This window comes from Puma concolor, chromosome B3, assembly GCF_028749965.1.
Source record: "Puma concolor isolate L17-30 chromosome B3, mPumCon1.1.hap2, whole genome shotgun sequence".
Classification (NCBI taxonomy): domain Eukaryota; kingdom Metazoa; phylum Chordata; class Mammalia; order Carnivora; family Felidae; genus Puma; species Puma concolor.
The window spans coordinates 87,183,176-87,207,243 of NC_141672.1; the positions used below are offsets into that span (position 1 = coordinate 87,183,176).

The window sequence follows — 24,068 nt, forward strand, 5'->3', positions numbered from 1 at the left end:
CCCTCGCCTCACGGCTTCCTGCCCGCTGTTTTGCGTGAGTCTCCGACATCTATCGAGGCTTGTTGCAACCTTGAATAATTAGTGTCCCTTCTCCGTTGACCTTGAGATTTGGTGTAACAAGCTCCCCCACCCCGGGATTTAATTTGTGTGTGTCATTCACGTTCTCTTGTTACCTGTCCATTCGTTCCCACTCCCATCTCTCAAACTTTAAGATGCGAGTAAGCACCTTTGTCCTTGCATGACCTGGTAGTGGCTTAATGGCGCATTAATCTCGGCTGTCTCAAGGTCTCGGTAGAATTCACCGTTGTTTGTTTCCAAGAGCTAAAAGTCGGTGTACAATTTTTATTTATTTATCTTTTATAGAGAGAATGAGAGTTTTGGAGATATTACTAGAACGTAATTTGTGTGATGTGGTGGGGTCGCGAAGTGTAATACTCTCAGTATTCGGTTCTTGTGTCTGGGGTCTCTTTGTAATTTGGGTTTTTATAACCTCTCTTTCGGTCTTTCAGTTAAATTCTTCGAAAGTTACCGAACAGGTAGGTTTCGGAATTGGTGAAGCCTGTTTAAAATTGGCACGTTGGTTCGACTGACATGTCACAATACGAATGAGTGTTTCTGGTATGGTCTTTGCTGACTCTTGATTTAGCAAAGCTGGAAATATCAGGTAAAGAAATGGCTGCTAAATAAGACCTTTATCTTGCTTTTCTCAGGAGTCTTTGTTTTTTTGTTTTTTGTTTGTTTGTTTTTCCCTTCGATTTCATGTAGAAGAAGAAAGAAGATACATGGGGCAGAGGAAAGGAATAGAACATTATTCCTTCCTGCATTAAAACAGGGGTGTGGTCATCTATAGTAAAGCACAGGTCTTTTGTGAGAAGAGGGACCATAGCACCATAGCATCATCAGATTCTCAGTGGGAACTGTGTTCCTTGAAAACTTGAGAACCACTGATCCAAGAGTTTTGAAATTAGTTAAAATTATAAAATCTGTATAAAATGAGGGCCAGTGCAGATAGAGAGTAACTTCTTTCTATTCCTTTTGAGTAGTTTTTGATAGTGATGTTTTTTAAAATACGTTGGTTCATTGGAATAGTTTTGCCCCCAGAGGCATATAGCACAAGTGAGGGCTGTATCCTTTCTGTAATGCTCTTTTTTATTTTTCCTTATCACAGGAAGAACATTTTCTTTGGCTTCCAGGTGCTTTTATATTCCTCTCGAGAAGAAAATAAAAATCTGAACTCAGGATTTGGCAAGTGAGTAATAGTGGCTAATGCTTTCAGATACTGTTTAAGCGGCTCAAAACATAGCTAGATAGAAGTGGAACAATAAGCTTCAACAGAAAATGAGCATCACAAGTGATTAGAAATTATATACATTTAAGTTAAATCTTATATTCTCAACAAAATCAGGGTATTAAGTATAAAAAAAGAAAAAAATGATCATTTGCCCAAACTAGTAATTTTTATTGGATAAAGGAAAAAAGGTACAGACTTAATTAGATTGAAGATTAACTGATAAAATATAAATGTTATTAGGCAGATTTTAGAGTATATATATATTTTTTAAGTTTATTTATTTATTTTGAGAGAGAGAGTGGGACAGGGGCAGAGAGAGGAAGAGAAGGAATCCCAAGCAGGTTCTGCACTGTCAGTGCACAGCCCAGTGAGGGGCTCCAACTCATGAACTGTAAGATGACCTGAGCCAAAGTTGGAGGCTTAACTGACTAAGCCACCCAGGTGTTCCTCGAATATATTTATTTAAGTTTTAATTATAGATAAATATTGGTATTCTAATTTTTAATTTCTAAAGCTTTTCAGTACACCTTTATTTTTTATTTATTTTTCTTGTCTTTTTAATTTTTTTAAGTTTATTCATATCAAGAGAGACGAGAGAGCAAGTGGGGGTATTGGGGTCAGGAAGAGAGGGAGGGAGAGAATCCCAAGTAGGCTCCTTGTTGTCAGCTCAGAGCCCTACATGGGGATTGATCCCAAGAACCATGAGCTCATGACTGAGCTGAAATCTAGAGTCAGACACTTAACCAACTGAGCTACCCAGGCACCCCAGGGTCATACTTCCTTTGAAGGTACTAGGGAAGGATGTGTTTCTTCTAATTTTTGGTGGTTCCTTGGCTCGTGGCAGCATAACTCCAGTCTTCACATGGCATTTTGCCTGTGAGTGTGTCTGTGTTCTAAGTTCTCTCTTTTATGAGGATTCCAGTCATGTTAGATTAGGAGCCCACTCTGTTCCAGTATGACCTCATTTTATTTTATTTTTATTTTTTAAATGTTTATTTTTGAAAGAGAGAGAGACAGAGTGTGAGTGGGGGAGGGGCAGAGAGAGAGGGAGACACAGAATCTGAAGCAGGCTCCAGCCTCTGAGCTGTCAGCACATATCTGAACACAGGTCTCGAACTCTGGAACTGCAAGATCATGACCTGTGCCAAACTCAGACACTTAACTGACTGAGCCACTAGGGTGCCCCAGTATGACTTCATTTTAATGTTTGTTTATTTTTTGAGAGAGAGAGTGCATGTGCATGTGGAGCAAGGAGAGACAGAGAGAGAATCCTAAGCAGGTGCCAAGCTCAGTGCAGAGCCCAACGCAGAGCTTGATCTGAGGACTCTGAGATCATGACCTGAGCTGATCAAGAGTTGGATGCTCAACTAACTGAGCCACCTAGCTGCCCCCGATACAACCTCATTTTAACTCATTATATCTGCAGTGATTCTGTTTCTAAATAAGGTCACATTTTGAGGGACTGGGCATTAGGATTCCAATTTATGAATTTGGGGAGAACACATTTCAACTCAGAACATCTACTTAGTGCTATACCTTGATTGTATTACATGGGAATCATTCAATGTACAGCTGCTTTAAGGATTAAAATATATACTGCTTATAAAAGGTACTTAAGAGTAGTCAAAATCATAGAGACAGAAAGTAGGGTGTTGGTTGCCAGGGACTTCAGAAAGGGAAATTGGAAGTTCTTAATTTAATGGGGACAGAGTTTCAGTTTTGCAAATGAAAAAAGTTAAGACGGTTGGGGTGGTGATACTTGCACAACAATATGAATGTACTTAATACCACTGAACTGAACACTTAAAAAGGGTTAAGATGATAAATTTTATGTTATGTGTATTTTACCACCAAAAGAAGTTGAAAAAAGGTAAGTAAAAATTCCACTACTGGGGCTCCTGGGTGGCTCAGTCAGTTAAGCATCCTACTTCAGCTCAGGTCATAATCTCATGGCATGTGATTTCAAGCCCCACATCAGGCTCTGTGCTGACAGCTCAGAGCTTGGAGCCTGCTAAGGATTCTGTGTCTCCTTCTCTCTCTGCCCCTCTCCCACTTGCACTCTCTCTCTCTCAAAAGTAAACATTAAAAAAAAAACACAAAACTTAACTGGAACAATAAGGATATGCATTGTATTTTTTTAAATGTGTTCTGAATTTACATAAGCGAAGTAAGAAAGGAGTGTTAAACTCCCATAATACATCACTCTTCCTGTCCTTAGAGGAAGTAAAGTGGATTAGTTATTTATTGATGCATAACACATTACCTAAAACTCAATGGATAAAAACAACAGGAAACATGTATCATCTCTCACAGTTTATGTGGGTCAGGACTTACAGAGCAGTTTAGCTGGGGTTTTCTGGCTTGGGTTCTTTTCTAATGTTGCAGTCAAGATATTGGTTGGGGTGACAGTTATCTAATTCCATGGTGGCTCATTCCACATGGCTGATAAATTCATACTGGTGGTAGAAAGCCTCCATTCCTGCCAGTGTCAGCCTCTCTAAGGATGTTTAAATGTCCATGGCATCTGGCTTCTCCCAGAATAAGCAGTCCAAGAGAACAATGTAAAAGTCATAGCCCCCTCCATGACCTTGTCTCAGAAGTCCCTCACTGTCACTTCCTTCTCATTCAGTTGGTCACTATTTTGACACCCAACTACTATACCACAATAGAAACCAAGAGTCAGGCACTTAACCGACTGAGTCACCCAGGCGCCCCCATACATTTTTATTAGAAGGTATTGCTGAAGCAATTTTTTTAATTTTCTTTATTTTGAGAGAAAGAGCATGAGTAGTAGAGGGTCAGAGGGGCGGGGGGGGGGAGGTAGAGAGAGAATCCCAAGCAGGCTCTGCACTAACAGCACAGCCCACCATGGATCTTGAACCCACTAGTTGTGAGATCACAACCTGAGCTGAAATCCACTCTGTCACTTAACTAACTGAGCCATCCAGGTGCCCCTAAAGGAATTTGTTTATAAGACACTCTATATAGGTTCCCTATTAAGAAAAGTTGCGCTTTTTTTTTTTTTCTTTCTATAATTTATTTATTTTATAATTTACATCCAAGTTAGTTAGCACATGGTGAAACAATGATTTCAGGAGTAGATTCCTTAATGCCCCTTACCCGTTTAGCCCATCTCCCCTCCCACAACCTCTCCAGTGACCCTCTGTTCTCTATATTTGCGTCTCTTATGTTTTGTTCCCCACCCTGTTGTTATATTATTTTTGCTTCCCTTCCCTTATGTTTATCTGTTTTGTATTTTAAAAATTTTTTTTTTTTTCAACGTTTATTTATTTTTGGGACAGAGAGAGACAGAGCATGAACGGGGGAGGGGCAGAGAGAGAGGGAGACACAGAATCGGAAACAGGCTCCAGGCTCTGAGCCATCAGCCCAGAGCCTGACGCGGGGCTCGAACCCACGGACCGCGAGATCGTGACCTGGCTGAAGTCGGACGCTTAACCGACTGCGCCACCCAGGCGCCCCTCTGTTTTGTATTTTAAAGGCCTCATATGAGTGAAGTCATATGATGTTTGTCTTTCTCTGACTAATTTCACTTAGCATAATACCCTCTAGTTCCATCCACATAGTTGCAAATGGCAAGATTTCATTCATTCATCCATCAGTGGACATTTGGGGTCTTTTCATACTTTGGCTATTGTTGATAGTGCTGCTATAAACATTGGGGTGCGTGTGTCCCTTTGAAACAGCATACCTGTATCCCTTGGATAAATACCTAGTAGTGCAGTTGCTGGTTCGTAGGGCAGTTCTGTTTTTAATTTTTTGAGGAACTTCTGTACTGTTTTCCAGAGTGGCCGCACCAGTTTGCATTCCCAGAAAAGGTGCTCTTTTTAAAGGCTTCTTTGGTGTTTGGTTTGCGTAGAATTCTTTTAGCATATTTACTCCTGGAAAGAACTAGCTTGTATCTTCTTTCTTCGTCAACATTACTACTAGTTATCTTGTCATTATAATTGAACTACAGAACAGTCTAATGACTGATGCAAAATTTGAATTAGCCTGAGTAAGCTTATATAATGAAACAGCTCTGTTGCCTGTGGTGTTCTAAAGGCCCTATGTGGTTCTTCTGTATTTTTTACTCTTACTTCTACTTTTGCATCAATGCAAATTCTGTAATTCTCTTTCTCCTGATTTGATTCTGAATTAATTTATGTTTGCCTTTATTTTAATTCCAGTATAATTAATATCCAGTGTTATATTGGATGTACAATATAATAATTGGATCAGATGTACAATATAGTGACTCAGCAATTTCTTGCATCATCCAGTGATCATCATGGCACGTGCACTTCTTAATCCCCATCACCTATTTCACGCATCCCACTACCCATCTCCCTTCTGGTAACCATCAGTTTGTTCTTTATAGTTAAGAGTCTTTGTTGGTTTGTCTCTTTTTTTCCTTTGCTAATTCGTTTTGTTTCTTAAATTCCACATAGGAATGAAATCACAAGGTATTTGTCTTGCTTTGATTTATTTTGCTTAGCATTATATTCTCTAGCTCTATCCATGTTGTTGCTAATGGCAAGATTTCATTCTTTTTGGCTTATTCAGCTTTTTGGCTTTCATTAAGCTTATAGCTGAGTAATATTCCATTGTATATATACACTATATCTTCTTTATCCATTCATCTGTTGATGGACACTTCGGCTGCTTCCATAATTTGGCTATTGTAAATAATGCTGCTATAAACATAGCAGTGCCTGTATCCCTTTGAATTAGTGTGTTTGTACTTTTTGGGTGGATACTGAGTAGTGCATTTACTGGATCATAGGTAGTTCCATTTGTAACTTTTTGAGGAACTTCCATACTATTTTCCACATTGGCTGCACCAGTTTGCAGTCCCACCAGTAGTGCAAGAGGATTCCTTTTTCTCCACATCCTCGCCAACACTTGTTGTTTCTTGTGTTTTTGATTTTAGCCATTTTGACAGGTGTGAGGTGATACCTCATTGTAGATTTTTTTTTTTTTTAATGTAGGCTCCATGCCTAATGTGGGGCTTGAACTCATGACCCTGAGATCAAGAGTTGGATGTTCTACTGACTGAGCAACACACAGGTGCCCCACATCGTAGTTTGATTTGCATTTCCCTGATGATGACTAATGTTGAGCATCTTTTCATGTGTCATGACTTCTTTGGAGAAATGTTTAGTCATGTCTTCTGCCCATTTTTTAATTGGATTATTTGTTTCTTTGGTATTTTGAGTTGTATCAATTCTTTATATATTTTGGCACTCTTTATCAGATATGTCATTTGCAAAAAATTTTTTTCACTGAGTAGTTTGCCTTTTTGTTTTGTTTATTATTTCTTTTGCTCTGCAGAAGCTTTTAATTTGGGTATAGTCCCAGTAGTTTATTTTTGCTTTTATTTCCCTTGCTGTAGGAGACATATGTAGGAAAATGTTGCTGTGGTTGATGTCAGTGAAATTATTAACCTCTTCAAGGATTTTTATGGTTTCAAGTCTCACATGTAGGTCTTCAATCCATTTTGAGTTTATTTTTATGTATGGTGTAATAAAGTGGTCCAGGGGCATGTGGGTGGCTTAGACGGTTAAGTGTCTGACTTTGGCCCAGGCCATGATCTCATGGTTCATGAGTTCGAGCCCTACATCAGCCTCTGCCCAGGGATTCTTTCTCATTCTCTCTCACCCTCTCTCCCTCTCCCTCTCCCTCTCTCCCTGTTTCTCTGCCCCTCCCCAACTTGTGCATGTTCGTGCTCCTGTGTGTGTGTGTGTGTGTGTGTGTGTGTGTGTGTGTGTACATGTATATATATATGAGAAAGTGGTCCAGTTTCATTCTTTTGTATGCAGCTGTCCAGTTTTCCCAACATTATTTATTGAAGAGACTTTTTCCATTGGATATTCTTTGTTGAAGACTAGTTGACCATATCATTGTGGGTTTATTTCTGAGTTTTCTTTTCTCTTCCATTGATCTATTTATCTGTTTGTGTGCCACTACCATGCCGTTTTGATTACTACAGCTTTGTAATAAAACTTGAAGTCTAGAATTGTGATGCCTCAAACTTTGCTTTTATTTTTCTTCTTCTTCCCTTCTTCTTCTTCTTCAAGTTTATTTATTTATTTTGAGAGAGAAACAGATCACAAGCAGGGGAGGGACAGAGAGAGAGGGACAGAGAATCCCAAGTAGGCTGCGCTGTCAGCATAGAAGCTAACACGGGGCTCGATCTCATGAACCATGAAATCAAGAGTCAGACACTCAACCGACTGGGCCACCCAGGTGCCCCTGCTTTTCTTTTTCAAGATTGATTTGGCTATTCAGGGTCCTTTATGTTCTGTATATATTTTAAGATTGTTGTAGTTCTGTGAAAAATGCTGTCAGTATTTTGATAGGGATTGCATTAAATCTGTAGATTGCTTTGGGTAGTATAGACATTGTAACGATATTTGTTCTTCCAGGGGTGCCTGGGTGGTTCAGTCAGTTGTCTGACTTCGGCTCATGTCACCTCATGTCACGATCTCACAGGTTTGTGGGTTTGGGCCCTGCATTGGGCTCTGTGCTGACAGCTCAGAGCTTGGAACCTGCTTCACATTCTGTGTCTCCCTCTTTCTCTGCCCCACCCCCATTGGAGCTCTGTCTCTCTCTCAAAAATAAAAGCATTAAAAAAAAATTTTTTTTTTAAACTATTTGTTCTTCCAGTCCATGAGCATGGGATGTTTATTTCTTTGTGTCTTCTTCAGTTTCTTTCATCACTGTTCTGTGGTTTTCAGAGTATAGGTCTTTTACCTCTTTGGTTAAGTTTATTCCTAGGTACTTGATTATTTTTGATGCAATTGTGAATGGGATTGTTTTCTTAATTACTTTCTGCTGCTTCATTATTACTAAATATTATATATATTATTATTACTATATATATTATTAGTATATAGAAAGGCAACAGATTTTGTATTCTCAGATTTTGTATCTTGAGACTTTACTGAATTCATACATCATAACGTTCTAGTAATTCTTTGGTGGAGTCTTTAGGGTTCCCCCCCCGAAAAGTAGTTTTGTGTTTATTATTTTTTTTTAATGTTTATTTTATTTTTGAGAGAATAAGCAGGGGGAGGGGGAGGGGTGGGAGACAGAAGATCTGAAGTGGGCACCGCGCCCACAGCAGAGAGCCTGATGTGGGTCCCGAACTCAGAAACCTTGAGATCATGACCTGAGCTGAAGTCTGCTCAACCAACTGAGCCACCCTGGTGCTCACTATTTGGTTCATCTACAAATAGTGAAAATTAATTAATTTATTTTAGAGAATTTTTTTTTAATGTTTATGTACTTTTGAGAGAGCCAGAGAGCATGTGTATGCGAGCAGGGGGACAGGCAGAGAACAAGGGAGACAGAGGATTCCAAGTGGGCTCTGAACTGACAGCAGAGAGCCTGATGCAGGGCTCGAACTCAAGAACCATGAGATCATGACCTGAGTCAAAGTCTGACACTTAACCGACTCAGCCACCCAGGAACCCCATGTTAAAGTTAGTTTAAATTTTCCTTTTGTGATTTTTGATTTAAGACTTTGTCTTGTCTTCAACCTGGGTTACTCAAATTCAGTTTAGAGTTGAGGTATTTTTTTTATTAAAAATGGAGGCCCAGGAAGATGAGTTAGCCAGTTGCTTATTGGCCATTTTTGTAAGTTAATTTATTTCAGCTTTTCATAAGCATTTGTTACATGTTTTTTATTGTAAAATAATACATAAGATATATCATTGTAACCACTTTTAAATGTAGAATTGTGTGGCATTAAGTGTATTTATAATAAACATTTTTTAAAAATGTATATTTATATTGTATAACCACCACCACTGTTTCCAGAATTTATTAATCATCCCAAGCAGAAATTAATTAACTCCCTTCCCCACTACCCCCAGTCCCTAGTTACCTCTTCTACTTTGTTTTAGGTACCTCATGTACATGGAATTACATTAATATTGTCCTTGTTTGTTTGATTTACTTTTGCACATATTTGCAGTTTAAAAAGTGTTATATTTAGCAATGAACTGATGATATTTTTACATACTTCTATTTGGTGACCATGGTATAGTACACATTGTTTTACTTGTGGTTATATTTTACAAAAACATTTTTTTAAGTATTATTATTATTATTATTGTTATTAATTTTTTTTGGTTCAGTTTCTGCAGCTGCTACTACTAAATAAAAAACCATTTTTATTAATTTCTTATGTACCTTTCCAGAGTTTCTTTCCACATATAAAATCAAATACAAAAAAAAAAAAAGTAATAAAATAAAATAAAATACAAAGACATTTCCCACTTCTTGCCTTTTATCCAAAAAGGAGAATATGACAAACTTTGATCCATATTTTTCTTTTTGCTTCTCTTACCAAATTTTCATAGTAATACATAGCTTTTTTTATTCTTTTTTGACTGCTGTATAGTATCCAACTGCTTACAAGTACCATAATTAATGTAGCCAGTTCTGACTAGAAGGTCATCTGGGATGTTACTGTTATTTATAATTACAAACAGTGCAATTCTGATCTACCTTATGCATGTTTTTCTACACATTACAGAAAATGTTTTTAATAGGTTGTCCCAGCCTAAGATAGTTCTTGTTTCATTGCATTCTTGGCAACACTGTGTATTAAGTAATTTTTCTTTTTTTTTTAATCACAAAACCTCATTTATTACAGTGTTAGTTTTGTTGCTCTCTAGTAACAGTACCATGAAAGTATTCTCAAACTTGATACAAGTTGATTTTATCTAATAAGTTGCATTTCTTTTCTCTTTTTTTTTAATTAAAAAAATTTTTTTTAATGTTTATTTTTGAGAGAGAGGGTGAGACAAAGCGTGAGCTGGGGAGGGCCAGAGAGAGGGAGACACAGAATCGGAAGCAGGTTTCCAGGCTCTGAGCTGTCAACACAGAGCCCAATGCGGGGCCCAACTCACGAACCGTGAGATCATGACCTGAGCTGAAGTCGGACACTCAACTGAATGAGCCACCCAGGCGCCCCTAAAAAAAAAATTTTTTTTTTAATGTTTATTTATTTTTGAAAGAGAGAGTGAGACAGAGCGTGAGCTGGGGAGGGCCAGAGAGAGGGAGACACAGAATCCAAAGCAGGATCCAGGCTCTGAGATGTCAGCACAGAGCCCGACGCGGGGCCTGAGCCACGAACCATGAGAACGTGACCTAAGCCGAAGTCAGACGCCTAACCAACTGAGCCACCCAGGCGCCCTGTCTTTTTTCTTTTTTTTAAAATTTAATTTATTGTCAAATTGGCTAACATATAAAGTATGTAAAGTATGCTCTTGGTTTTTGGGGTAGATTCCTGTGATTCATTGCTTACATACAAAACCCAGTGCTCATCCCAACAAGTGCCCTCTTCAATGCCCATTACCCATTTCCCCCTCTCCCACCCCACCCCCCATCAACCCTCAGTTTCTTCTCTGTGCTTTTTCTAAATTTTTTTTTTTTTTACATTTGTTTATTTTTGATAGAGACAGAGTAGAAGTGGGGGAGGGGCAGAGAGAGAAGGAGACACAGAATCCAAAGCAGGCTCCAAGCTGTCAGCACAGAGCCTGACGCGGGGCTCAAACTCACAGGTGCCCCTCTTCTTTGTATTTAAGAGTTTAAGTTTGGGGCGTCTGGGTGGCACAGTCCGTTGAGCGACCGACTTCGGCTCAGGTCATGATCTCACCGTCTGTGAGTTCGAGCCCCGCATCGGGCTCTGTGCTGACAGCTCAGAGCCTGGAGCCTGCTTCGGATTCTGTCTCCCTATCTGTCCCTCTACCATTCATGCTCTGTCTCAGAAATAAATAAACATTAAAAAAAATTTTTTTTAAAAAAGAGTTTACGTTTTATTTACTTAAGTAATCTCTACAGGCAACGTGGTGCTAGAACTCACGACTCTGAGATCAAGAGTCACATGCTCCACAGACTGAGCCATCCAGGTGCCTCTATTTTACAAAATTTTTATTGTTCACTGTTAGTCTTAAGTTGTTGAAGATAATTTAAAGTAAAGATTATACAGGGGTGCCTGGGTGGCTCAGTCAGTTAAGCGTCTGACTTTGGCTCAGCTCATGATCTAGCGGTTCATAGGTTCATACCATGTCGGGCTCTGTGCTGACAGCTCAGAGCCTGGAGCCTGCTTTGGATTCTGTGTCTCCCTTTCTCTCTGCCCCTCTGTCACTTGTACTCTGTCTCTGTCTCTCAAAAATAAATAAACGTTAAAAAAAATTTTCTTTCAAAATAAGATGATACAGCTTTGAGTACAAGTAGTTCTATCAAATTGGGAGTACAGCTGCTCTTATTACTTTATTATTTTTTTAAGGTTTATTTGCTTTTTTTTTTTTTTTTCAACATTTATTTATTTTTGGGACAGAGAGAGACAGAGCATGAACGGGGGAGGGGCAGAGAGAGAGGGAGACACAGAATCGGAAACAGGCTCCAGGCTCTGAGCCATCAGCCCAGAGCCCGACGTGGGGCTCGAACTCATGGACCGCGAGATCGTGACCTGGCTGAAGTCGGACGCCTAACCGACTGCGCCACCCAGGCGCCCCAAGGTTTATTTGCTTTTAAACACACATGTTCTGTGTAGAATCAGGGCTATAAAAACTTGAGGCACCTTACTCCATTTGCATAATAGGAAATGGATATGTGTGTGTCTTGTTTTATAATACAAGTTTTTATATAAATGTAATTTTTTTCTGTTGTGCTTATATATTTTTTCTGACTAATGCTTCTGCTTTTCTGATGACAATACTGAATTCGATGTTATGGTTGGACATTTTCTTTTAGACAGTGTGTAATCTAAAATATATTTTCTATGTGTTTTTAAATATTTTTAAAAGTAAGCTCATGCAGAAGTACCTGTCTTAACCTCCCTGTTTTTAATTTATTTTGTATTTCCAGGTATTCTGTGTTTCTCCTGGAGTAGGTAGTCCTTCTTCTTTTACCCAGCCACTTTCCCTATTCTTGAAATGTGGATATCTCTTCTGTACATGTTTTACCTCCATGATTTGGATTGGAAAAAGCTGCTTTTCTTTTGGTTCCACTTCTCTGATTCAACATAGAGAAGCTCCTAGGATGCAGTCGTCTTGCTGAGCGCTCCAGGAAGAAAGAAGCAACTGACATGCATGTTCTGCTTTTGCTTAATTATAAAGAAATTATTTTGGAAGCTGGGGCTGATGTTTAATTTCAAACAGGTGCTTAGATGTTGGCATTTTTTAAATTCTTTACCTTTTGTTCCAAACAAGAAGACTAAATAAATAGCAAGTATGGATGACATAAGGTTTTTTTTTTTTTAATGTCTTCCAATTTCAGCCACTGTCATAAGCACAGTTGAATCTGCAAGAATAAATTCCAAATATGTGTTCTAATATGAAATGAAAGAGATGCTTAAAAATTAACATATTAAATATCTAAATTCATCCTGTGAAGTATGTTTGCTGGAAAAGAACAAAGGTCTAATTTTGCAATAAAACCTTTGATGTAATAAAGAAGCATAAAGACAAGATACTGCAGGGTTAACAGAGTCTCTGTAAACTACACATTTTCACATGTGTAAATCTACATTTTGATGAGAAGAGGGATTTTTCTCTTAGAGAAGGAAGCTGTTGGCTTCTGTCTCAGAAGTCTTTGGACCACATTATGCATTTGTTAACCCTGTGAATCCATGCTTGAGTTTACTGAAAGGTTGGAAAAGGAAACAAAACAACTTCAAGTCCAGTGATGGAACCCTGTTCATCTAGCTCAGATGAGAGGCTGTTATATTTCAAATTACTTCATTCTTTTTTGTGCAGTCTTACATAACACTTGAGACTTGGTTTTCCATACTGCTAAGGCAGGAAGAAGAGTGGCTTAAGTGGTTTTTCTGTTCAGAAAATATGGTGGATCCTACATTATGACCTGCCTTCAATTTTGGACATGGAGGAATGGAGGGCAGGGGGATGAGAAGAGTTTCCATAAGATTCCTTTCTCCTGAGAAAAAGAAGCAAAAATGCCTTATGCAGCTCCATCTGACTTCATGGCATTTTACATTCTGTAGCTTGATTTTTCTAAAAATTTAAATAGCCTTTTTCCTTTGATCCAAGGTGGGTACTCAAGTGTTTAGTTTATTTTTCTAGGTGAGGCTGTCAGGTCTGGGACTCAGGTAACTTTACGCAGTTGGAACTGAACTTTCTCATCAGAGAATGGACCTCAAAAGCAATGTTCCCAAACTTGTGGTTGATTTAGAAGAAGTTCAGGGTCTGGAAAAAACCTCAAACAAGAAAAATAGTTCAGTAAGAAATACGGATCTTCCTTCTTTCTCTTAAAACCTGCACCATGTGATGAACAGACTATTGTGTAAAGAAAGCTGTTCTTGCTTCCAGATCAACAGAGGACCAGTGTCTGAATTGTCAGGTCTTTACATAAAAAGAATAAAACCGTATGGGTCTTTGTGAGAGAGAACTTAAAACTTCTTAGATGCAATTAAGAACACATTTTCTTAGATCCTATCTGTGACTTAGGGAATTTGCCTAGGGCCATACATGCTGTGATGCTGAAAACTTAGAGCAGATTTACCAAAATTTAGCAGTGATAGAAATGACCAAAAATGGGAAATGTTGAGCACTCTTAATGATTAGCTAAATTGGTCAAACTATTTGAATTGTCATAAGAAAGCTTTTTAGTAAAATACTCACGTAATATAGATAAGATATAATTTCCTTTGAAGATAAATACTGAGTGGTAAAGCATAGAAGTAACTTCGGATAAAGGTAACTTAAATTTTTCTCTGACTTCTTAGCCAACTTATATTTTCCTTTAGTATTTTGGAATTGTTAAAGACAGAATGGAACCTACATACATGAATCTCACTGGTATGTTGAGAATTTATATCTTCTCTTGTCTGTTATCCATCTGCCCTGTGTCCTTTTTGCAGTGTTTTGGGTAGGGTCATTTGGCCCAGGGGATAGGGACTCTGTACGGTCAGCACCAGTGAAACCATCTTTGGCCCACTTGTTGACTATGTATCAGACTCATCTTCTCCATTTGCTTTGTATTTTTTATTTCATACCTAAAAGAACCACTGCTGAATGATCTCGTTCAAGTTGTTCTTGCATCTTTAATTGTTGTCACCAGATGGCATCTACCAAAATGGTACGTGCCAATTGTACTAGCCCAGGGTTTACTAAATACACCTACATTCCCCCCCTCCCCTGGTCTATTTTGTCCCCTTCTTGATGGCAAAGGCTGTAATTTTAGGCGAGAATATGCCTACTTCGTTCCCTTTGTTCATCCATGTCACCTGGCCGTTTTTCTTTTTAAAAAGTTCAACAAAAACGGGATATGTGCAATAGAAATATATATATATATGTATATTTTAATACTTGTGGACAAATGTTACAAGTTGTTTAAGAACAACAAAATCACCAATGTCTTCCATTTTGAGATGTGTATAGTTTTGTAAGCATTAGTGCTTGGTAGCATATTGTAGTGCCATGTTAGGGGTTAGTGCATGAGCCTAGTAATAATTTAAACTTCAGGATGAATTATTGATAATAACCAATAGTGTAAAATGAGTGGAAAATTGAGACCTTTTCTTTTTTCATAAATATCTCAATCGTGATCTTCTCTCTGGGGAAAGACGATTAAGGCCAAAAAGACTCATTTATGAATAGAAATGTGGGATCACAATGTGAAATACTATGTTTGAGGTTATTTAAGCTTTCTCTGAGGTAGCTGGAAACCAGCTGCCCTTGTGTCTTAAGAAGCCTCAAATCAAAATGAGTCCCCATTTCATGATTCTGCTTTTTTGCTCTGTTTGAGATGAAACTGTTCTTAGGTTGTTTTCACACTGTGTGTCTCGTAGGTTTATTATTATTTAATCCACTCCTTTTGCATCAAGAAATTCTTTTATATTTTGCATGTCTTACTCAGATGCTATGTTAATCAAGTGCTTTTCTAATCTGCAGACAATTTACATTTCCTGTCTGCAGCATGCTACTTGTTACCGAAGAACACTGGTCAGTAGTTCAGTGTCCTTCATTAATTTGTCACGGGCTTTTCCTGTTTCAGAATCTGAATTGTGTGTTGATGGGATTCCAGACCTTTTTATGAGAATTGGAATGTAGCTAGATAGAGCTTACCCAGGTTGCCCTGTAATAACTATCTATTTTGCTTGGTTAGATAGAGTAAGCCACCTCAGACAGCTTTCACTTTTTTCTCCTTTTCCTTGTGGAAATAAAAGTTTTGTTCTGAAAGCCTAAGATAGCTTTCTGTGGAAGAGAAATTCCTACCTCTAAAAGCTGCCTTGAGAACTTGGAAAGGGCAGTTTTCTGAGGTGATTTTTAAAACTCAGTATTCTGAGAGTTCAGGATTTATTGACACAGGTTCTACAGTTACCATGATGTGAAATGCAAAACTAATGAGGTATGTCTCCTGTACAGAAGCAAGCTTAAACAAATAGACTTTGCAGCAGCAGATATCCAGGGACCCAGGTTTAGATTCTCATAGTGTATTTAAAGTAGTTGTACTCTTGGCTCAAGAAGTTTATTACCTGGGAGAATCCATTTCTGAAAAGCATTTAAACATTTTTAAAAATACCTCTGAAAAGGTAATGAATGCAAAATATCAAAATAGCACAGTATATAGGAAAGGATACTTCCTATTGCAAAAAATAAAAAATAAAAGCCATAAAATGAATGATTTTCAAGAGGTAGAATTTTAGTAGCAATAACAGTTTTGCATGTATAGTAAATTGTATTAGCAAAGTTGTACAGTTGAATAAATATTATTACTTGAGGTTGTGAAGCTCTGCGATCAACAAGGAAAAAGATGTTTTAGACAAAGAACATATAAAAGGTACTTATAAAACTGAATGTATATGAATATATCATTGTGTGAGAATTAGCAACTTTTGTGTAAGTTTAAAGGTTAGAGACCCTATTTGTTTCCTAAAGCAGAGGGTTAGAGCCATTGAATGAAATTTTTCTAGTGGTTAACCTGGAAACAAATGTACTACTGATGTAGCTCCACTGAAGCCATCATGTGGGGACTTTGCTTGATGTTCTTGTCAGCAACAGGCATCTACAGAATAGCAGACTTTGTTGTTTGTCACCTCTTCTTTTCTCCATTAGTTTTCCGGGTGCATTTTAAAAAATGAAAAGTTTGTTGTGTGTGTATGTTTGGGTTAAAAACAAGCCAAGAACTTGGATAGCTGGGTTTTCCTTATGGCTGTGGTAAGGGAGTGGTAGGGGAGTTAGAATTTAAAGATGTAAAGCAAAGGATTGAAGGGAATAGCCAAACACAGTATGTTGGTTTTTTAAACCCTGTCTGATGTAGCTGTGCTGAGGACTTCGGCCTGTGACTGTTTATTTTAATTTAATAAAGAGCCCAGCAAACTAGTTTCTTGATCTGGGGAATCACACACCTCACATCAGGCTATAATAGTGGAATAGTTCATTTTGGCCATTAGCACCTTGAAGTTCCTTGAAAAGATTGGGTCTATGTTCCCTTGTTTTCCCAGGGAAAAAACTAAAAGTGGAGTGGATTTAAGAAAATAGTGCCTCTTGAATATTTAATTCTTATATGGCAACTCCAAAGGATGGGGAGAAGGCTATATTAAATTGATTATAGCTCCTCTTTTAATGTCTTACGCCAGCAGTTGGTGTTAAAGACATTGGAATAACCAAGCAATATTCACTCATCTGCACGATCATGAGGACACCGCTGTGTATTATAGTGATGTCAACTTAGTTACTTAGAACAATTAAAGACTACTCTTAACAGCCACGTTATAGTTGTAAATGCTAAAATGTGTTACAAGTTTTTGTAGTCTCTGAGTATGCAGTTATTTTTAATGTTGTGGTCTCATGTTTACTCTTTGTGTACCTGTGATATGCAAAATATGAAGAGACCCTTGGCCTCCAGGAGTTTACATTCTCATGGTGCTGCTGTTGCAAGCAAATCGCTTCTAGTTTATTCAGAACATTGCTTGGCTATTAACCATACCCTATTTGGAAGGATCCCTTGGTCAACAGTTTTCAAAAGCAGAAGTCTATGCTAAATTTCAGGGCATTGATTTTGAGTTTACATTTTATTAGCTCTGCTGTTCATAAACTCTCTTTCCCCAGGGGGTTGTGCAGATAAAGCTCATTAATGTGAATCAGAAACCATTCTGCCTAAAAACATCTTCATCACTATACCACCTATGCTCTTCTATGCTATAGGTGTCAATAAATGGCCAAGAAAACTTAACTGCTCAATTCTCTTTCTTTTCCCCGAGTTTTTACATCATTCTTTACCCAAAAGGGCCAGGATTTGCAATTAAGCCTTTTATAATTGAGTAGTGGTCCTGATTTTAACCTCTTTGTGTGTGACTTTTGTACCTCTATTGAGATAGCATTGTGATGTGGAGCACCTGCCCTGCCTGCATTTCTAAGCAATCACTTTATTAACCCACATTTTCAGTTGAAATTTGGCATGCATGCTTGTTATTTTTCCTAATTCCTCTGAATCACGGGGTCTTTTCTGCATGTTTATTAAAACTGGGTCTGAATGAAAGTGGAAGCAACCAAGAGTGGCAGGCCCGTAACTCTGATTTTAGAGTACTAATATTTTAATGCATGATTGAAAATGTCCAGTGTTATATGGTGACTAGTAGATACATATATATATGCATTTATTAATGAAGCAATAGAGACTTAAACCAATAGCCTGAATTTACTGTTTGGATTATTCGTTTTCATTTTCTAATTAAAGATTATCATAACTTCCATTGAAAATGGGAGCTAGAAGATAAACAGGGGCGACCACAAGACATTCAAACTGTCAGGAATAGAGAGCATGACAGTGCTCACCCTCTCACCTCTTGCCTGCTTCCCTTAGTCCCCAAGCATGTTTAAAAACAAAACTAAGGCACAAACTAAGCATGTGGAATAAATAAATAAGCTGCTATGGCTCTAGTAATCAGAAAGGTGCAGAGTTTCAGAAAGCGTAGGAAAGTAGGGAATACCAGTGTAGATTATAGAAAGTAATGTTAAGTATGGGGATTTGTCTGATGAAATTTATGTGGCTTAAGTTTGGATCTCTTAAAACTAGAATCTTGGAATTCAGTATCCTATTTCAGATATTCCAGCATTTTCAGGTAACCAGCCAACTCTTCCAGTCATAAAGGTTCCCGCAAAGGAGACTGTTTGATTTTGTAGAAACAGTGCTAAAAATGTTGACAAATCTGTGACTTGGGTTCTCTTTTGTTACTATATTATATAAATGTATTGTGTTTTTAAAATTTATAGCCAGGGCTTTATCCATGATCTTTTGCTTAGACTGCATAATTTGTTGCCTAAAGCTTTTGATCCCAGGTGAACAGGAACAGGTTTCCTCATAAAAACAACAACAAAAATCCTTGCCATTCATTTTCTTACTTGATGTGGAAAATAGATCAGTTTATTGTGATAGCTTAAAACTTTTGAGAATATTCCTTAGAAATAGCCATTATAAGTGCAAATGATCGTGAAAAATAATGTACAAATGGAATTCATATCTGAGTGGCCTAAACAGAAGAGAATTCAGAATTAGAATAGATGATTCTCACTAGGCCTCTCCCAAGTTTCATGTTTGATTGAAAAATAATTTTTCTAAAGTCATTTTAACCTGTTTGCTGTGGGGTTTTGGTCTAAATACTTTTAGGAATGCTTAAGTGGAAATTGTGACTTTCTAGTAGTTCAGAACTGAATTATACTTATAGTCATTGCAGTGTTTAGTCTCCACTTAAGTACAGGAAGTGAGATGTCATATCCCATATATAAATTTTCTCTTTGCCACTTATTGATAATGTTGTCAACCAATGAAACCAGTAAAGATACGAAGAAAGTTTCTCTTTGTTCCCATTATTCCACAAAAGCATATTAAAATAGTTGGAAAACCAAGCATCACAGATTTCTCTAGGAACTCTTAACTCCTAAACCTCCTTTAAAATCAAAGTAGATCTCTTAAGGTTGCAATTTTCAAACGGTTTTTTCTCCTTTGGTGATAGTATGCCATGCCATCAGTTTTTCTCCCAGGTATAAGAACAGTATTGTGGCAATACATTATCGTCAGCCCTTCAACAACAGTAATAGTCTTGGCACTTACCTTAAAACCACCCATCCTTTACAGTCATATTAGGGTATCATTCACATATTTTTATTTACTGTCCTACAAGTACAGTTGTTTTTACTTGCTGTTCTGCATTTTCTTCACTTGCACCATTGGTAAAATGTTAAAAGGATTTCATTGAATGTTGAAAGTATTACAAAAGGCAGCTTGCTTTTTTTAATCTATGCATCCTTGGGATTTCAGAAGAAATGTTATTCTTTGATGTAAAAGGGAACTGCTATACGAGTTGGAAACTCTGTACCTGTGTGTGTGTATATATATATTTTTTGGCAATAAAGCAGCATGGGCTGAGAATGCACTGAAACTTCACTGTGTGTCACTCATTACTTGGAAGAGGTAATTTCTAATAATGCAGATTACTAAAATGGGAGGAACCAAACCAGAGACGTAGGCTGAGGTAGGCTCCAGATGTCAGAAAAGACAAAAGACCTGGGTGTCGATAACCTATTGTAGCAGTTTCTGCTGTAGACCAAGAGGACTGGCAGCCATTTGAACAAAGAGGCATCCCATTTAAACTCTTGTCATTCCCACCTTTAGGGCTAGGTATGAACAAATGTTTAGTTTCTGGTAAGGAATTACTGAGCTAAGTACAATAATGATAAAACTATTGCAGAGAATCCTTCCTATCTGAAATACGTAACACATTTAAAATGCTTTTACATTGAGTATTTAAACATTAGCTACCTTAACTAAAGAGGCTTAACACTGTAAGAAGAGATGCTTCTTAATTTAGGGGAAAGTGTTTTCAAGTTTAAAGAAAGTAGGGGTTCCTGGGTGGCTAGGTTGGTTAAGATTCAGACTTTTGCTCGGGTCATGATCTCACAGTTTGTGAGTTCAAGCATCATGTCAGGCTCTGTGCTGACAGCTCAGAGCCTGGAGCCTGCTTCGGATTCTGTGTCTCCCTCTCTCTCTGCCCCTCCCCTACTCGCATTCTGTCTCTCTCAAAAATTAATAAAAAAAACATTAAAAAATTTAAAAAGTAGATGTTACAAACTTCCTTGGGATTGGCTCTTGTCAAATGGAGAGGAACAAAAGCTATGTGGCTTTTGAGGTACGATTACTTAATGTAATCATTCTTTTGATTTTTGACTAACACACACTGATATATAGTGATATACTCCATTCCCAGGTACTGTACTAGATGTTGGGATTACAAAAATGGAAATAGTTTCTGTTAACTCAGGAGCTTAAATGCTTACAACTCAGGAGGAACTTTAGTATGTAGTTTTATTCTCATGACTATATGGAATTCTGAAAATACTTTTATTCAATATATATACAATGCTCAGTAACAAACTGTAGCAAAGTAGCCTTAGAATCTGTTAATATCAGTCACTGATGTTTGTTAGACTTTCATAGGGACTCATACCACCTAAAAATATCATTTAAAAGGGTTGTTTAAAAATTCAGCCATTTGGGAGTATCAACTAGTGTATGGAAGGCATAATATCAAAATTATAAATGCATATGCCCTTTGGCCCATTTTAGTAATCACTCCTACAGAAATACCAGTACAACTATGCAAAGATATATACAAGGATCCAATATAAGAAATGGTTAAATTCTGATATATTCATATCATTGAATCATGCAGATACTAAATAATTTGCATATGGGCTGGTATGGAAAGTTGAGAAAAGCAGATGGTAGAATAATGTGAAAGATATAACTGCCTTTATGTCTATATATGCATATCCACATGCATAAAGATTATTGAACACTTAGTATGTGCTAAGCACTGCTGTAATTACATTAGATGTATTCATTAATTCATTTACTCTTCACTACAACCGTAGTTTCTTGGTTTTTTTAATTTATTTTGAGAGAGAGCACAAGGGAGGGGCAGAGAAAGAGAATCCCAAGCAGGCTCCGCATGGTCAGTGCAGAGCCTGAGGCAGAGCTTGAACTCACAAACCGAGATCATGACCTGAGCCGAAATAAAGAGTAGGATGCTTAAGCAACTGAGCCACCCAAGTGCCCCCAGCCCTAGTTTTTGTTTTTTTTTTTTTAACAGAACAAGCCTTTTGATTTAAATAATTTTTTTCAAGTTTATATTGAAAGACAAAGCAAGAGGAGGAAGCAGGAGAGAGAGAATCCCAAGCAGGCTGCATGCTGCCAGCACAGAGCCCGATGTGGGGCCTGAGCCCACAAACCATGAGATGATGACCTTGAGAGCCAGACACCCCAGACCAAAAAGCTTCATTTTTGCATTTAGCTTTCTGACTCTGTGCTTGTGCCTTCAACACTTTCACAATGATTTTCTGCTCTTTAATAAGGAAAGCATGCTTGATCCTATCACAAACACACTTAGCACATGTGGAACGACCCTAGGCCCTGCTGTTTTCTCCTTGTAGACAACCTCATAAGAACTGTAGGTCTCACAGCATGAACTCCTTGAAGCCAGCCTGAGCACACACACCACACGCTGATTCTGATGCTTTCCCAATCTCTTTGGTGTAACAGTAAATTATTCTATTCCAGGGGTTTGGGATACCTTAAGTTTTGTTAGAGGCTGTATTATAGGACAGCATAAGATGGGATGTCAAATGCTGGACCATTGTGAATGCCTATGATGCCATCTCCAGAAGAGGGAAAAACCAGCCCTAGTTTTTAATCCCTATTTTATAAGAAGAGCTTATGTAAATTCTTTACATTTATGGCTAGAAGTATCCAAAATATCACTAGAAGTATCACTACCCTATTGTGATAGGAATCCAAATAGTTTGGTTCCAGAGCATGCTCACTTTCTAGCTTGCTATCCCATGCTTTTCAAAGGTGGAAAGGAAGTGTAGTTTTCACTCTTTGTCATACATCTATGTTTGAACTTTTTTCTAGAATAAGCACATAATTTGTATTTGGGGAAAAAAACCTATTTAAAACCAGCCAGTTTAATTTGACGTAAAGTTCGAGCATTTAAATTTCTATTTGTCTGCCAAATCAGCAAATCCAGAGGTTATGGAAAATAGCTACGTAAGAACATACCCCCACACACACACACAACAGGATAATTCAATACAGTATTAATTTCTTATGTCTCATTCTTGAGTAGAAAATAAGAGTTTTTCTGGTACTATTTGTTGCCAGAGGTTTCACCCTTGTTTATGGAATCAGATTTTGCAACTCAAAAGCATAAAGCAAGTCAGAATTTTGTTTAAAATTTTTAATTTTTAGAGCGAGAGGGTGCAAACAGGGCAGGGGCAGAAGAGAGAGAGAGAGAGAGAGAGAATTTTAAGCAGGCTCCATGCTTAGTGTGGAACCAGATACAGGGCTTGATCCCACAGCTCTAGATCATGACCTGAGCCGAAATCAAGAGTTGGACACTCAACCCAACTGAGCCACCCAGGCATCCCAAATTTAAAATACTTTTTAAAGGGAAATGTCCTTTATGTAGTATAAAATGGAAAAAAATTTTTTTAAAAATGCTGCTAGCTACAGCTGAACCAAGTCAACCTGGCTATATCATGTCTCAATTGTGCTCTTGCCAGTCCCTCAGTGGTCTGCTTGCTGAGCCTATAACCCATGCTCCACAAGACAACCATAGTAAGGTTCTACAAAAGTAAAACCAATCCTATCACAGGCCTCCTCTAAAATTCTTCAAGGGCTTCCACTGTTCTTGTGATAACCACCATCCTTCAGGAGGAGAGTAAGTCCTCGCACCGCTGGTTTCTGACCACTGGTGTAACTCCTGCAGGCCTTCTTTTATGGACCTTATAGGGCCTTTGCACATGTTTCTCCCTCCATTACCTTATTAACTCCTACTCTCTAAGACCACTGCTGAAATGTCACTTCCTCAGGGAGGTCTTTCTTGACCCCCAGACCAGGTCCGTTACATGCTGTATGTGCTTGTAGCTCTATGTCCCTTTTCTTCAAAATCCTTACTACGCTAGTAATTTCACATGTATTCATGTGGTTATTTGAATGTCCATCTCTGTTGAGACAATAAGCTCTGTGCAGGTAGAGAGTGGCTGTTTTGGCTTAACTGTTATCCCCAGAAGCTAGTATAATATCTTTATTGAATAATATGATAAGCTACTGAGCCCATGTGCTACATAAAGCAAAATATGAAAAAACAGCATTTTGGTGAATGATGTTTATCATTCCTTTATTACCTGGTTAAGCTCAGTTTACAAATGAAAAGAGAAAGATAAATTGTATATTTTCCAGTTAACTTATTGAATATTACCTATAAAATATGTATGTACCTGTATTTTACATAAGAAAAAAAGTGGCTTCTCAGTCTTTACCTAACAACTGCACATCTTTATATCAGGGCATTCACGGGACATTGTCTCCCCATCAACCTAAATTTGCAGCAAAAGAGGGTTTCAGAAATAAACATTTATGAAATTTACAAGCTAAAATAAGTTCTTAAGACAAATAGCTATAAAACCTAGACAGGGTGGGCCAGGGAGACTCAGTTGGTTAAGTGTCTGACTCTTGATTTCGGCTCAGGTCATGATATCACAGTTGTGGGAGCCAGCCCCATGCCAGGCTCTGCGTTGACAGCACAGTGTGGAACCTGCTTGGGATTCTCTGTCTCTGCTCCTCTCCCGCTCGTGCTTGCTCACTCAAAATATATAAACATTAAAAAAGCTAGACAGAAGGCTCTTTAGTTTCTCATCTTCTAGAACAGGCTTCACGAATCATCTGGACAATCGGCCTAGAC

At 38.0% G+C, this 24,068-nt stretch overlaps 1 pseudogene; it reads right to left on the reverse strand.

Moving 5' to 3' along the window:
• Positions 1 to 207: 207 nt before the first annotated feature.
• LOC147580182 (large ribosomal subunit protein eL34 pseudogene) lies at positions 208 to 23,966 on the reverse strand (annotated as a pseudogene).
• Between the last annotated feature and the right edge of the window lie 102 nt (positions 23,967 to 24,068).